Source organism: Equus caballus, chromosome 6, assembly GCF_041296265.1.
Source record: "Equus caballus isolate H_3958 breed thoroughbred chromosome 6, TB-T2T, whole genome shotgun sequence".
Classification (NCBI taxonomy): domain Eukaryota; kingdom Metazoa; phylum Chordata; class Mammalia; order Perissodactyla; family Equidae; genus Equus; species Equus caballus.
In genome coordinates this window covers 24442062-24459066 of record NC_091689.1, presented here as the reverse complement: position 1 = coordinate 24459066, position 17005 = coordinate 24442062, and the positions used below count along the sequence as shown (strand labels likewise).

The window sequence follows — 17005 nt, the reverse complement described above, 5'->3', positions numbered from 1 at the left end:
ATGCCCTGGGAACTCTGGTTGGTCAGGCTCGTCCCGCTCCCACGGGAGGGGCGTGGCCTTCCGCCTGGAGCGTGGGGGCGGGGCCGCGGTAGGTTCCTATCGCTGGTTCGAATCCGACCTCCACCAGGTGATGGTGTGTCCCTGGGCAGAGTGCGAGCTGATGGAGCCCTGCACCGGGCAGCGGTGGCCCAGCTTTAGTGTGTCCTCGCGCTCAGCCGTGGGTTAGGAGCAGCCCTGGGAAAGTGTGGATACGAAGGGGCGGGCACTTCCAGCTGTGTGCATTGCTGCAGGTTCTGTTGGAGGCGCGCCACGGGGGTGGGCATATGTTAATATGGTATTAGATGAATGGTCCCCCAAAATGCCTTTCACGAAGGCAACAATCATGTCTGTATCACATTATAGCCCAGTGCCTGACACAAAGTGTTTATTGAATAAATTAATAAACTAGTGAACAAAGAATCACTTTTCCCGCACGCTCGCCCCTTGAAACGTTGTCAAACCGAGTGTATGGGGTTTTGGTTCTTAAGCATGGATTCCGTTGGCTCCTTCCGTGCTCCCCACCAAGTTAGAAACTTTTCTGTAGGAGGAAGAGGGCCTCCGTAGACGGGCAGGGAGAGGGAACTGAGAGACAGATAAGAGCCGGTTCCAAGTTTTAGAGGTGGAGAAGTAGGAGATACAGCAGGGGACCGACGAGTGTGAGGCTGGAGCCCCCAGCAGTCGTGGTTGTGACCCACTGGCCTGTCTTGTATTGTAAAAGCAGGACCAGGCTGGAGTACAGGGAGCCACGCAGACGGGAAACGCATCCACAGGAGGAGCGCTCAGATGCCCAGGCGGAGGCTGGCCCAGATGTGCTGGATGGCTCCTCCTGGGCTGCAGAACCAGGAGGCCCCGCAGGGGTGTTTGCTGGGGGAAGGGAGTTCCCTGCAGCCCTGTTTGGACTTGATAACAGCGGAGAGCGCCACGGGCAGGAGAGACGGCGGTGACGCCCATGGTGCTGCCCTGCAGAGAGGCAGAGGGACACCCAGCCCACTGGCCTCCACCAGAGCTGCATATGAGGGACACCTGGGAGCTTTAAAAACACAGAAGCCTGGAAATAACCCAAGGGTCCATGTGGGTGAAGGAGTAAACCAAGTGTGGTCTACCCATGCACTGGAATAGTATTCAGCCCTAAAGAGGAAGGAAATCCTGACCCAGGCTACAGCATGGATGAACCTAGAGGATGGTATGCTCAGTAAAGTAAGCCAGTCTCAGAAGGACAGACACTGCATGATTCCACTCATAGGAGGTACCTGGTGTGGTCGGATTCATAGAGACAGAAAGTAGAATGGGGGTGGTCAGAGGCTGGGGAGGGGCATATGGGGAGTGAGTGTTTAATTGGACGCGGAGTTTCAGTTGGGGAAAATGAAAAGGTTCTGGAGGTTGGTTCCACAATGATGGGAATGTACTTAACACTACTCAACTGTACACGTAGAGATGGCGATGGGGGCCTGCCCCACGGCCCAGTGGTTAAGTGCGCGCGCTCTGCTTCGGCAGCCCAGGGTTTCACCGGTTTGAATCTTGGGCTTGGACATCGCACGGCTCATCAGGCCACGCTGAGGCGGCGTCCCACGTGCCACAACTGGAAGGACTCACAACTAAAAATACAACTCTGTACTGGGGGGATTTGGGGAGAAAAAGGAAAAATTTAAATCTTTAAAAAAAAAATGGTTAAGATGGTAAAGTTTGTTATGTATGTCTTATCACACACAAAAAAGCCTGGTCCAACCCCACCCACCACCCCAGAGATCCTGATGCAGCTGATCTGGGGTGTGGCCAGAGTGTTGGGGTTTTTGAGGCTCCCAGGCGATTCTGATGTGCAGCCAAGTTCAGAGCCCCAGTCCCCAAGGCTTCAGCTGCACTGCCTTCCCTGTCCCCATTTGTCAGTGTCGAGAGTTAAGGGCCTGAGCAGAGCGTCTATCCCACACCTGTGCCTGGCTCTGATGTGGCCCTCTGGGTCCTGTCCCTTCTGGAGAAGGACCTGAGGCACGCTCGGTCCATGGCATTGCCACCTGCTCCCCCTAAGTGCCCGCCCAGCACGGGGCAGCACCCTCAACACCAGCAGGTGCTGGAAGAGGATGCTGACCCTCACCCTGGTTTTCAGGACCCTGAGGTCAGGGAGGCTCCATACCGTGCCCCAAACACACAGTGGCCGAATCAGGACTCAAACCCAGGAACATGCAGCCCCACAGCCGCTTTCCTCAGGCCTCACCTTCTTTCTAGGGTCCCACTTTCTCTGGGTCCTTTAAGCCCAAAACGCCCACCCACAAAGGGATGCTCAGCGAATGCCTCTGAGAGAGTTAACTCAGATGGCAAAATGACAACCAGCAGGAATTTGCTGATGCCGTCACAGTCATGGGCACACTGGGCGTGCCATCGGCACCAGCCCTGGACAGACACAGGACCAGGACCACCTCAGGCAAAGGGGCGAGCTGTCTCTACCCCCCACCAAGTCCCAGTGGCACCTTCAAACTTAGCCGCCCCGGTCACCTCCTCCCACCCTAAAGTTGCCGTTGCCTCCTGGTGCCATCTGACAGCTCAGGCCTCCCCCACTACGTCCCCAAAATAAAACACCCAGCATCCGCAAATGACTCCTCCTTGGAGTCGAGCCCAATCTTTCTGCAGGACAGCTTGGCATAAAATGTTTGTAATCCTTGATCAGAAGTTCCTCTTCTCGGCATTTATTCTAAGGAAATAATCAGATGAGTGAGAGATTGGCTACAGAGATGCCCGCGAAGTGTAACTCTTATAGCAAAAATGTGCAACAGTGGCTTTCTGGCTCATGAGGTCTGCGAAGGGGCTAGGACTCCTCACAGTAACCAGCCCTCGGCCCCAGTCCTGTCGCTTCCCTCTGCTGGGAGCCAGGGTTCTCCTCTGGAAACACTGAAGGTGTGCGTCCCACAGCTGCATGCCGTGAGGACCCCTGCCCCGGGCTTGGGGGTGCTGGTGCTGCTGGCAGCTCGACCCCCAGAGTTTGGCCCGCAAGGAGGAGCAGGGGCATTCTTCAGCTTTACCCAGGGAGGCCTCGAGACAAGGGCAGCCCGCATTCTGGGTTTGGCCATTTTAACCAGTTCTCCTCTGCAGACCCTGCCCCACCAACCCTCAGAGCCCCCTGCAGGGAGCTGACATCAGCCGAGGTGTCTGCCCCTGGAAAAGGAGCAGCCTCTGCAGCCAGGAGCCTTGGGGCCACATCCTTCTGGCTGAGGGAGCTGGAAAAGGAGCAACTCCTCCAGAATTCAGTCTCCTCGACTGCAAAATGGGGCTGACGATACCCACCCGGCAGGGTTGTTGTAAAGATACAAAATTCCATAGGAAGTTCCCGGTGCAGAGAGAGCCTCCGAGCAAAATGGGCCTCGGGTCCCACCGCTGCTAATGCCCACGACAGCATCGCTTTGCTGAGTGGGGGTAGGAAGATGCTAAACAGGGGCCAGGCCCACCTCCTCCCACGCCCCATCCCTGGTTGGGGACCCGCCTTCCTTCTCTGCCAGGGCTGGGGCAGGGGAAGGGCCAGTACAGAAGGGCACTGAGCAGTCAGGGTGGCCCACAAGGCCTCCCCACATATGCCCCCTCCTTGGCCAGAGACAGCTGAGGACGGGGTGGACCCCTGGGCCTACTGACTCACAGAGCCGCCGCAGGTGCCCTGTCTAAGAGTGTGTCTCCAGATGCTGTGCCACCTTCCCAGGCATGTCTGAGCGCTCCATGGCTATCCGGAGCCCACAGCGCTCCATGAGACCAGTATCCCCCACCCTGGCTACTCCATTCTCCCATTCAGCACCTGTGTAAGGCACCAACTGTGCACTGGGCACACGGGGCGAGGAGGGGGGATTCAGAGCTCAGGAAACCTCAGCCCCAGGTCTCCAGAGGTGGGAGACGCCTGAACCTGTGTCCCCAGGGGCAGTAACTCACAGCAGAAGTGGCAGATGCTTCGAGCGTGACTCCTCCACCCCAGGGCGACCCACTGCCCTAGTTTGCCCCAGACTGAGGGGGTTCTGGGATCAGGACTTCCAGTTTTAAAAACAAAGTGAGGTGGGACCCTAACCCAGCCCCTCAAGATTGCTGCCCACAGCCCTGCCTTCCCCTCCCTCCTTCCCTCACCACCAGGTTAATTTTTTCGGCCATGCAACTCCGTCTCTGTCACTGATGCTGGCAGGCTCCTTCACCATCACCTCTGCCTTCCTTTGCTGGGCATTTGGGGCCCTTTGCAATGTACACTCCAGCCTCCTCCCCTCCTCCAGCTCCCAAGACTGCCTTCTAGAACCCAGTGTCTGCGCACACCAGGCCCTCCGCTCCCAACACCACGGCCCAGGGGGAGACAGCCTCCTCCTGCTCCCCAGATGCCTCCCCACAGGCCCCACATGACCAGCCGGGCCCTGGGCTCCAGCCTCCGCCCCCTCGCCGCGTTGGTCTCTCCTCACCTTCACTTACAGCTGTGCGGGGAGCGGTCCTCTCTCTCCCGGCAGACGTGGAGGTTCCTTGAAAGCTGCCTCTGGTCAGACAGATACTTTGCTTCTCTCACAGGAGCTTGCCTGGGACTTTTTATTGAACAAATGGATAAAGTCGTTAATCGGCCAGAATTAACAGGCCACATTGTCCCAGCACTGTGCCTGCAGAGTGGGCACTGCCCACAGAACCTACGGTCCAGGGTGGTGGGGTGAATGGCGGCCCCCCAAAAAGATAAGTCCACCCCCTAACTTCTGGAACCTGTCAATGGGACCTTATTTGGGAAAAGGGTTTTGCAGATGTAATTAAGTTGCTGATCTCAATCATCCTGGATTAAGGGCGGCCCTAAAGCCAGTGACGGGAGAAAGGCAGAGGGAGATTTGAGACTCAGACACAGAGGGAGATGGCCATGTGAGGAGGAGGCAGAGGCTGGAGGGATGTGGCCACCAGCCAAGGAACGCCGGGGTCTCTTCCGCCCGAAGCTGGAAGAGGCAGGAAGGAGCCTCCCTCGAATTCAGAGCGAGTTGGCCCTGCGACACCTTGATTTCAGACTTCTGCCCTCCCAGCTGTGTGATGATGAACTTCTATTGTTTTAAGGTCCCACGTTTGTGGTATCTGCTAGAACAGCTACAAGAAACCAATACAGCCGGTAATGGAGCCAGAATCGCAAATCACTGCAGAGCGAGGGCCGTGAAGGACAGGGTAGGGCTGGGGAGCACGAGGCTTCGGCAGAGGTCAGAGAGGGCAAGACATTAACCACAAAGCAAGCCGGAGCATCACAGCCAGGGAACGGGCAGTCGGACACAGGGCCTCCCCGGGCCAAGGAGGCGAGGCCTGTGAGCCCAGGTCATGTCGGGCTCTGTCCCCATGTCACAGGGAAGTTGTCGGGTGTTAATGAGCAGTGCGATGATCAGATGTGGGTTTGGCAAAGGGCACGCTGGCTGCTGCGTGAGGGGAGAAGAAGAGGAAAAGGATGTGGGGCTCCATAGACCTGGGGTGACCTCATTCCACCCACACCAGCCCAGGAGGCCAAGGTCAGGAGGACAGAGAACTCCCACCCTCTGTGGGCCTGCTGCCGGCCGCCTCGGGCCCTGGACAGGGCATTAGTTCCCGTGGGGTAGGAGTCTGTCCTGGGAGAGAGGGTCAGGCGCAAAACACACACAGAGCGGACGTCCACTGGAGCTGGTTCAAGTCGAAAGGAGTCTTCAGTTTGGTTTTGGGACACAGGGTGGCCAGGTCATCAGGCCAGGCCCAATGGAGAAAGGCTGGCTGTGCTGGACCCCGGAGCTCCTCTGACTTTTTCTGTTTCTCTCTCTGATCTGCTCGTGTCTGTCTCTCTGTCTCTCTGCCTCGCTCGCTCTCTCTCTGACGCCCTGTCTCTTTGACTCTTTCTCTTTGTGCCCCGCCCTCTGTTATCTATTCCTGGGTAACAAAAGATTTAGTGGCTTCAAACATCAGTAACCATGTGTCATCTCACGTGGTTTCCATGGGTCAGGAGTTTGGACAGGGCATGGCGGGAAGGGCTTGTCTCTGCTCCACAATGCCTGAGGCCTCAGCTGGGAGCCTCAAGGCTGGGGCTGGGTCGTCTGAAGGGACACTGGCTCCCAGGCTGATGCCGGGCTGGGGCTGTCCATCAGGACACCCACACATGGACTCCCCATGTGGTTTGGGTTCCTCATGACATGGTGGCTGGATTCCAAGAGGAGCATCTAGAGAGAAGGGAGAGAGAAAGAAGAGCGAGGGGAGAGGGAGGGATGCAGGGGGAGAGAGAGAGGGGTGGAGGGGGAGAGAGAGAGCCACATGGAAGCCACATTTTATGACACCTTGGAAGTCATGCAACGTCATTTCCACCGCATTCTATTGGTCAAAGAAGTTACAAAGGTTTGCCTGGGTTCAAGGGGCGAGCATAGACCCCACCCCCCTCTCTATGAGGAATGCCAGTGTCATATCCAAAGAAAGTGTAACTCGGGCCCCCCAGGACCAGTTCAGCTGACCCTGTCTTGTCAACAGAGCAATCAAGAGTTGTCGTTCAGGAACTGAGACCCCCTCGTCCAGTTCAGGCCGGTTGAGACCACCAGCGCATCAACAGGGCCTTCACAAATGCTTGATAAGTGACCTTTTGACGTCCAGGAGCTAAAAACTCCATCCTCAGGCCATGGTAACGCCGCCATTTTGTGAACATGCGTCCTGCGGAGAGCCATGAACTTGACCACGCTTGCACAGATCATCAATGACCTCACCTCTCCTCCCCTCCGTCATCTACCTCCACACGTCAGACCGTCCTGCCCTTCATCCCTTAAACTGTGCCCCAAGCCCTGGATCGGCGAGACACATCTGAGGGCATACGTCCCCATCCCCTTGCAGATGGGTCCAGCAGTAAAGGTGATTTCTTTTCCCAGAAGCTGATGTCATAATGATTGACATTCTCTATGCACATCAGACAAGAGAGCCCCAATTTTGTGCAGTAACAAAAGGATGTGGGATGGGGGATGAGATATATATTACTACAGCAATTTTCAGATAATTCTCTCTCTCTGCCTGTCTCTCTGTCTCTCTCCGTCACTCTCTGTCTCTCTCTCTTTGTGTCTCACTGTTTCCCTGAACCTTGGTCTTTCTCTGGCCCCGCGTCTCTCTCTAATTCTGTCTCGTTAGCCCCCGTCTGTCTTTCAGTCTGTCTTTCTCTGTCTCTCTGCCCACCAGTCTCTCCTCTGCTTCTCCCCATGCCCTTGCCCACCCCCTCTCTGCGGGTGGATCTCCTTGGCCCTCTCTAAGCTTCCGCCCCTGCCCCGTGACAGGACATTGGTCTCACTGAGTCAGAAACATGACCAGCAGCTCAGGCATCCACCTCCACCAGGAGTCTCTCAAGCCATGCTCTGCAGACAGAGCCCTGAGCAGCCAGTCGGCCATGGTCAGGTGCCCTGGCCCGGGAGCCCCCGCACCAAGCCTGGCCTCCAAGGCTGTGTTGACCAGCAGAGTCTGGCCACCTGGATAAGGAAGAGCTTCTGCTGTGGTCTGTAGAGAAGGAGTTTTCCCTCATTCACAAAGTGTGGGGGGATTTGCCAGGACACCCATCGCTGATGAGAGAGGCTCAACTCAAACCAGTGAAGAGAAAAAGAATCTATCCGCCTGCTATGGCAGACGCCGTTGGTGCCTATGGGCTCCGGGACCACTCTGTAAAGAGGTGACAGAGAGAAGGACCTGGGAGTCACGTCCCTTGCCTGAGGCAGGACAAACTCTGAGCTGAAATTCACACTTCAGAGCCCCCACGGATCAGGACGATGCCGGAAATCACACTCCACCTGTTCCCACTCTTCCTGTCTCTACCACTGCCCGCTCCTCTCCTCTGAGGACACTTACTCAATACGTCACTTGCACAGATGCGAATGGTGGCCTTAGAGTCTGACCTGGGAACCCCACTGTATCAGTCAGGGTTCTCCAGAGAAACAGAGCCAATAGGGTGTGTGTGTGTGTGTGTGTGTGTGCATGTGTGTGTGTGTATAAAGAGATTTATTTTAAGGAATTGGCTTAGCTGATTGTCAAGACTGACAAGTCTAAAATCCAGGCTGGCAAGCTAGAAACTTGGAGAAGAGTTAATGTTGTAGTCTCGAGTCCAAACTGAGTCCAGAATCTGTAGGGCAGGCTAGCAGACTGGAAACTCAGACAGGGTTTCTATGCCGCAGTCTTGAAGCAGAATTCCTTTTTCTCAGGGAAACCTGTTTTTGCACTTAAGGCCTTCAACTGATTGGATGAGGCCCACCCAGATTAATAAGGGTAATCTTCTTAAAGCCCACTGATTATAGATGTTAATCCCATTTATAAAATACCTTCACAGCAACAGCTAGACTGGTATTTGACCAAGCAACTAGGTACCATGACCTAGCTAAATTGACATAAAATTGAGCCATCACAACTGCTAAGACATCTATGGAACAGGGATGTCCAGGATGGGATGGCCTTCAGGCACAGCTGGATCCAGGAGCTCAGAATCGGGCCCTAGGTCTCACCCATCTCCAGACTTGCTTTCCTCTGTGTGCAGCCTCCGCTGTGACAGTTCCTCTGTGTGGCATCACCACAGGCCTTTAAGTTCCTAGCTCAGCCACTGCAGGAGAAACAACCTCCCAGCCCATCTCACATTGATCCCAGGGAATACTTTGATTGCCCCACTGGGCCATGTGCCCGCCCCCGGGGCCAGTGCACTCCCACAGCTGGCTCCTCCACCAGGGCACTGGGGTGAGGGAGGAGTTCCCCAAAGAACAGATAAAAGAAGGAGAAAGGGTCACAGAAGGTAACACAGCCACATAGCTCCTCTTCACCATGTTGCTCAAAAGCACATTGTTTTGGTAACTTTTTTTTCAGAAATTAATTTTTCTGATGTTAGAAGACAAGATGAACTCATTTTTTTTTTCTCAAAGGTCATAAATGAGAAAACACATGCCCAAGCAGGACCCGCAGGCAGATGTTGAGACGGTCACCTTTATCCAGGGCACACAGGAGGCCCTCGCTGCTTTTCCTGCAGCAGCAGTGGCAACGGGGTCACGACCAAGGGTGCACGGCGCGCACTAGGACCTGATGAAAGGCTCCTTCTGAATCGTGAACTGACAGAAGAATGCCCTGGGTCACAACTAATAAAGGGCATTGTTAACAGACGAGAACAAAGCTGCCTTCATTTCTTCATTCGCCGGCCCATTTGGTGAAGCAGTTACCAAGAGCCCAGGCCAACACACACAGAGCGTGGTTTTAATTACATCCTGTGAATTTATTTTTCCAGAGAGAAATATTTCTTGGGGAAATGTCCATAAAAGCAACCTGAGCAGCAGTGTGATGGAGTGTGTTTCCTATAGGAAGTCTGTTCAGCTTAAGTCCCAGCTTGGAGCACATTTCTGCAAAGACAGGGGACCCGAAGAAGGCTGCCGACAGCCCCAGAGATGGCAGTGTTGTGGCCTGGGACCATGGGTGTGCTGGGCGGGAAGCCCCTCCCGCGAGCAGAAGGCAGGTGGGCGAGGGCGAGATAGTTTCCGCTGACTCAGTCTCCAGGTGACCTTCAGTGAGTTTGCAGGGGTATGGCCGCACGATTCTGCTTGCTGCATCATGGGCTCCTTGGAGAAACTTCTGAAGGACCAGCTATAGAAAGAAGGAAAAGGATCCCAGATGGAAGGTCTTAGATGCAAGACGGAATAATGAGCAGATACTGGTAAACATGTGAATAAATTGTGACAAACCTTGGCTGCCTAAACAACAATAAAACATTTAATTCATGAGCTAAAAAACAGGAAAAAACTAAAATGCTAGACAAGACGGCATATAAGTTGGGGCTGTCCTTGTATTACTGGAAGAAAGAAAAAGATACTGATTAATCTTAGACTTTGTCAAATACCAGTATTAGAGTAACTAAGGTAACCATTGAAATAACAACCGCATAATGCACAAGTTCCAAACTACACAGATGTAGGAAAATTGAAAAGGAAAAATTTTAGGATAAAAACTTTTCTTTTTCCAAAAGAAGGCCAAAAGATGAGGCTGAGAAGAAACAAAAAGTGGGAAAAATAGACACCACTTAAAAAGATAGTATAATAAATACAAATGGAAAAAATTCTCCAGGTAAAAATCAAGGCTACTCAACCAAATGTTTACAAGAGATGCAGTTAAAATATAAGAATTCAGAAAGGCTTAAAGGCAAAGGATGAAAATTATGTGCCAGGCAAAAACCACAAGAAGAGGGGGCTGGCCCTGTAGCCAAATGGTTAAAGTTCTGTGGGCTCTGCTTCAGCAGCCCAGGTTCACAGGTTCAGACCCCAGGGTGCGGACCTGCTCCACTCATCAGTCATGCTGTGGAGGCATCCCACATACAAAATAGAGGAAGATTGGCACAGATGTTAGCTCAGGGCTAATCTTCCTCACCAAAAAAAAAAAAAAAAACCCTGCAAGGGGAAATCAATTGATCACCATAGTGGGTAGGAGACTTTAAAACCCCTCTCTCAGTAAGTGATGAATCAAGCAGAAAAGACATGTGTAAGGATACGGATTTGGAAAGACAATCAACAAGCTTGACAGAACGGGCATATAGAGATGTAACACTGTACCCAACAATTTGAAATACAGATTCTTTTCAAAATTATATGGAACACAAGGGGCCGGCCCAGTGGCGCAGCAGTTAAGTTTGCACGTTCCGCTTCTTGGCAGGCCAGGGTTCGCCGATTCGGATCCCAGGTGTGGATATGGCACCGCTTGACACACCATGCTGTGGTAGCTGTCCCACCTATAAAGTAGAGGAAGATGGGCACGATGTTAGCTCAGGGCCAGTCTTCCTCAAAAAAAAAAATTATATGGAACACAAAAATAACAAGTGTAGGCAAGGATGTGGGAAAATTGGAACTCTTGTCCACTGCTTGGGAGTGTAAAACAGTGTAGCTGCTGTGGAAAACAGTATGGCGAGTCCTCAAAAAATTAAACAGAGACTTACCATCTGATCCAGCAATTCCAATTCTGGGTATATAGCCAAAAGAATGGAAAGCAAGTATGCAAACGGATATTTGCACACCCCTGTTCATAGCAGCATTATTCAAACAGCCAAAAGGTGGAAGCAACCCAGGTGTCCACTGACAAATGAAGGGACAAACAGAATGTGGTCCATCCACACAATGGAATATTATTCAACCTTGAAAAGAAAGGATATTCTGACACGTGCTACAACATGAGTGAAACTTGAAGGTGTTGTGCTAAATGAAATTAGCCAGTCACGAAAAGACAAATATTGTATGATTCCACTTACATGAGGCTCCTAGAGTCGTCAAATTCATAGAGACAGAAAACAGAATGGTGGTCCCCAGGGGCTGGGGGGGGGGATGGGGAGTCAGCGTCGAATGGGGACAGAGCCTCACTTGGGGAAGATGAGAAAGTTCTGGCAATGGATGGTGGTGATGATGGCACAACAATGTGAGCGTGCTTAATGCCACTGAAGCGGACACTTAAAAATGGTTAAAATGGTAACTTATATAGTATGTGTATTTTACCACCATTAAAAAAAAGGGATGATGACATGTCAAAATGTTGTTTGCTAAGCCCAGTAAAGTGGTAAATTGTGGAAAAAAAACTACATGGAACTTTCACGAAATTGACTATGTGCTGGGCCGTAAAGGCAGATCCACAAGGCTCAAAGGGTTGAGACCAGGCAGGTCACACTCTCTTGCCAGGAGGTGATCTAACCAGAAACTAGGAACCCAAAGATAACGGGGGAGCAGGGGAAAGAGCGTGTATTTGGCCATGGGCCCAAGAGGACATTCTTACAGAATGAGAAAATATTTGCAACTGAACCAAAATAAGGTATCCATTCAATGAAATGGTATGCAGCTATTAAGGCTATGGTTAAGAGAACACTTAGTGACAAGGGGGATCTATAATAAATTGTTCACTGAAAGTGAGAAGTTGTCGTGACACCACAACGTGAGCTATGTAATCCCAACAGTGTCAATGTGTGTGCTTATGTGTGTGTGTTGTATACGCATAAAAAATAGACGAGATTGTAAAATTTTTAAAGATGAGAAGGCAGATACACACCAGCAACCAGCAGAGAAATCGTGGTCAACTTTGGAAGGTGGGATTATGAGTCACGTCTGTGTCCTTCTCCGTGCCGTTTTCTAACTGAACGCATGTCAAGGAAGTCAGCAGAAAGCCTGCAATAAAAGTCACTGAGATAAAGCAGCTGCAGCTGTGTGGGCAGAGGATTGCGAGCCAGCACCCCCCACCACCACCGCACCCAGTGTTTGATCCACTCAGTGCTGCTGTGGGCTTGACACCATGAGAAGGATCAACCAAAGGGCATTGGGTGGTCAAGGAAGGGCACCCGGGACACCCTCCCACCTCTTCCCAGGTGGGAGATGCCACCTGGCAGGACCCTGGGTGGAGGCAGCCTGGATCTGCCCCGGGAGTGGACGCGGCAAGTTCCACTCCCCTGCCTCCTGCTACCCATCCCCCAGTCCTCTGACTCTGGAGCCCACAGCCGACCATGCCAGACCCTCTGGAGCACCTCAGTACCCTGGAGCCCACTAAATCGAGGGCGAGGAGGCCACGTCCTGAGCCCCCAGATGTGTCTGTTCTAGAAAACAGAGCCTGAAGGAGCTGTAACCTCCAGAGGCAGGTGTGTCGGGAAGCGGGACAGCTGTGTCATTGGGAAGCAATCAGCACACCTTCCTCAGGGCTCCAGCCGCAGCCCTCCCAGAGCCAGCACGCCGGCCTTTACAAGGGCGCGGGGACTCGGGGAGCAGTGTAGCCTGAAGAGCCTGCCGTGCAGGGAGCTGGCCTTGGAAAGGAGGGCAGAACTCCAGTTACCGAGACGGCATTTCCTGGGGCTGCCCTGGAGCGGGAGGAGGCCTCACTTTTCCAGGGGCCCAAATCCCTCCGCCTCCCATGGGGCGAAGCCCACAGCTTAAGGAGGCCCCCCTGCCCCCAGCTCCCTGTCAGAACGGAGAGGACCAAAACCAGAGAGCGAATCTTCCCCTGGTTGGGGGGAGGAGAACTATAAATATTAACAATGACATAATGCATAATAGTTTTTTAAAATATTAATGATATAAAGATGAGTAGCACACAATTTACAAATGATGAAATACACAATACTCTTTATTATAAATTCCACATAGACAATTGATTCTCATAGAATGCTTTTATTGATTTTTGCTGAACTTTTGAATCCATAGCCAACCTATGGTTGCAATTGAAAACCAAGTGTGGTTCTTTTTTTTTAATTTAATCTTTTTTTTTTTTAATGGTTTTTGGTGAGGAAGATTGGCCCTGAGCTAACGTCTGTTGCTAATCTACCTCTTCTTTTTTTTTCCCCACCAAAGCCCCAGTACACAGTTGTATATTCTAGTTGTAGGTCCTTCTAGTTCTTCTATGTGGGACGCCGCCTCAGCATGGCTTCATGAGCGGTGTGTAGGTCCATGCCCAGGATCCAAACCAGCGCACCACAGGCCACTGAAGCAGAGCACAGAAACCTAACCACTACACCACCAGGCTGGCCACAAGTGTGGCTCTGATCTCAGTGTCAGTTAATATGTATTTTCACTTAGTTTAACGAGGAAAGTGACACAACAAAGACCTACAGAGAAGTTCACTTGCTTGAGAATGACACGAGCGCTCTCTTTGCTGAACTGAATGATGGCCTTTAAATACTGGAAGGCTATTTCAATGTTTTGCGCTGTTCACAATGTAATGGCTGCAGATACGAAGTACTTTTAAGCTGAATGTGCATTTTGGTCACTCCGTCGCATTTGCCGATTTCCACAGTGTAAATACTCCCACCTTGGTCAAGAGTGACTTAACCAAACTTGGAGCTGGGAAGAGATGCACAGTAATGTGCCTCAGCATTTCCACCAGACAGACGCAAGGTGGGAATAACCTCAAGGGCACAGATAAGAGTAAAATGTGATCCAATAATTAAGAAGTGAGGGGTTTCTAGTCTTCACTACCTTTGTTTTTAACACAATGGCTCACAGAATTCCTGAAAAGTTTAACAGTCTCCGAATCAAGCAGCTGCAGCCCTCCGTGGCCTTGAGACCTGGAGCTCAGGCCCTCGGGGTGCCAGCGTCCGGGGCTGGGGGCTTGGAGGCAGGGAGGGGGCCCAAGTGTGGACTGGAGGTGCCCACAAGCTGGGCCCTGCTGGTCTCTTCCTGGGGGATAGCGAGGGGGACCCTCACCACAGCCCGATTCACCCCAGAGACCACTTGGCCCTTTACTAACTGTGACCTTTCTCATTCCACTGCTGAGTCCAAGAATTTTATTTGAACCTCACGAATGGTTGTAAAACGAGGGGAATGCCCACATGGGTGTGCGGTTTTACAGGCAATGGGAGAGAGGCTGGCGGAGGATGCAGGCCTGGCTCACGAGCCCGGCGGGTGACGCTGCTCTCAGCCGGGCGCAGAAGCCACCACGGGGGGAGGTGTCTGAGGGGGAGCTTCCCTCCGCAGCCCCGCCAGCCGCAGGAGCCGCGTCCACGTGCCGATGCCAGGTTTTGATTTTGCAACGGTCCGAACGAGCTTAATGCTTAAAATCCACGGTTTAAGAGTTTTTATTTGAAAGCTCTATTTTTAAATGCATCCCAGTGTTTGGATTGAAACGGCCCCAAAGCTGCTTTCCTTCAGAGCCATAACCTCAGGAAATGGAAAAGCCACCAAATGTGGGCTCTGCTCCACTCCTTGGGCGCGCCCTGCGTAAAGTGGAGAGTGAGGTCACCTTCGAGGGGGGTCCAGCCACGTAGGGAGGGGGTGAGTCCCAGTGCAGACCGGCACTCAGGCTGCACAATGGCCCTTCCTCCATAAAAAATACATTTATGTATTGCAAAAAATGACATTTAGGGGCCTGCCCGGTGGTGCAGCCATTAAGTTCCCACGTTCTGCTTCTCAGTGGCCCGAGGTTCAGCAGTTGGGATCCCGAGTGCGGACATGGCACCAGTTGGCAAGCCACGCTGTGGCAGGTGTCCCACATATAAAGTAGAGGAAGATGGGCACAGATGTTAGCTCAGGGCCAGTCTTCCTCAGCAAAAAGAGGAGGACTGGCAGCAGATGTTAGCTCAGGGCTTATCTTCTTCAGAAAAAAAATGACATTTAACAACTACATTGATATAAAGGCTAATACATTAATATTATATATTAAAACATTTATTCTGACCTAAAAGTTCATTCCTTCTTCTAATTATGAAAGAAGTTAAAACACAATCTCAGGCCCCTAAAAGTGTCGTGGACCCACTGCACCAGCTGTGTCTAACAGGTCAGTGGGCCTTGCTGAACAAACACGCAGGAACGCACCCCAGGGATCAGCCCAACGGCCAGCAGCGCCCTCCTGAGTGGCTCCCCTGGACCCTGGGGCCGGCCACACTCTGAGACTCAGGCCTGTGCCTGGGACTTAGGGCCTCGGAGGCCTGTGACTCACCCTGGCAGCCTTGGCTTTCTCATCTGTAGAATGGGGAGCTAAAGCCTCACTCCCAGCCCGGGAGAGGCTCACGAGAGAAAGTGGGATCGAAAGATCTTTGTAAACAACCTCACGCCGGGAGGGTTCCTCCTTTGTTCCTTGCAGCCCCAACAAAAAAGCAGACGGGACTTGCCCGACACAGGGACCTTCAAACCCTGACCGAGGGCCAAGCCCTGGAAACCTGCAGAGCAGCTGTGGCCAACCCAGGAGGCAAGCGCCAGGCACGTGATCGCACAGGATGATTTCGCCTGGGGTTTTAAAGGACAATTTTGGGAAATCCTGGGAGGGTCTCAGACAGGTTTCTTGAAAGTGAAGTCGAAAAACTGGCAAATGCACTTGTGATCAAGATCTGTTCTGAGCAAGGCACAGCCCATTGAAAGCTGCGGGCGATGTCGCCCCCTGTTCCCTGGGGCCATGATGAAAGCCCCTGAGAGGTGATTCTATGACGTTCCCCCCCTGGCTGGAGGAGGGCCAGCTGAGAGCCAGATAGGCCTCTCCAGGCAAACTGGGAGCAGAGACAGGGGTTGGAGGCTGCCCGGGCCTTCAGAGGAGCAGGAACCACAGTGAGGCTCAGCCTGCAGCCGGCTCCTGAAGATCCTCTCTGCCGAGGCCTGGAGCTCAAGCTTTTCCTATGTGAGGGGGCCGGCACGTTGGTGGAGTCAGCAGATAGAGCAGTGAGGAGGGTGGGGTGGAGATCTGAGATAGCGGGATGGCTCATTCCTTGTTGGAATAGGAAAGGCCTAGAAGTAGCAGAGGGAGCATCCACTGGAATGCTCAACAGCATCCCTGAGAAGTGATCAACTAGTCTCTGCTTGCACACCTCCTGCGACGGGGAGCTCACTATCTACCCAGGCCATCCACACCACCTTTGGACCACTTTGTCTCAATGCAGACGTCTTCCTTATACAGAGTCAAAGTCTATCTCCCTATATTTCTCACCCATGGGTCGGTCCTAGGGCCACAGAGAACAGTTTCACCCCCTCCTCCACCCTCCAGACCTTTTATTTGAAGACAGTGGTTGTGTCCCTGCTCCAGCTTTCTCTTCTGTCAGCAAAATAGCCCTGTTTCTAATTTTGAGAAGTACTTCCAAAACACCCTCTAAAAATATCAAACAATTTACACCACCACATCCTCAACCACACCATCTATTATTAATCTTCTTAACTTTTGCCAAATGAAAATTTGTGCCAATGTGTGATATTAACTTACAGCACGCAGATCGTCACTGGCAGCCAACACTCAGACAGAGCACGCTGTGAGCCAACTGTCGATCTTTCTGCTTTATGACCGTAATGCATTCATCCCCTGACAGCAAACTATGAAGCAGGTACCGTGTGGATTAACCCACTCATACGGCTGGGAAAGTGGGGCAGAAATTCAGGCCACTTGTCTAAAGTCACAAGCTAATAAATGAGCCCTCCACAGGCTGAGGGCAGGGGCACCCTGACCTCCCGGGAGATGAACGCAGGTAACTCTCTCTTGCCTGGATTCCCAAACTCTCTGCCACATTATCTCTTGAGAGGAAAGCTCAATGTTGGTTTCACGTACTTCTCGATCATTGGCACCT

General features: G+C 52.4%; 1 long non-coding RNA gene across 1 annotated transcript; it reads right to left on the bottom strand.

Moving 5' to 3' along the window:
- Positions 1-9211: 9211 nt before the first annotated feature.
- On the bottom strand, positions 9212-15613 carry LOC111773794 (uncharacterized). Its single transcript, XR_002808423.2, has 4 exons — positions 15400-15613; positions 12031-12146; positions 10557-10732; positions 9212-9597 (listed from the first exon to the last, which is right to left on the bottom strand). It is a non-coding gene; the product is annotated as an uncharacterized lncRNA (long non-coding RNA).
- Positions 15614-17005: the final 1392 nt, after the last annotated feature.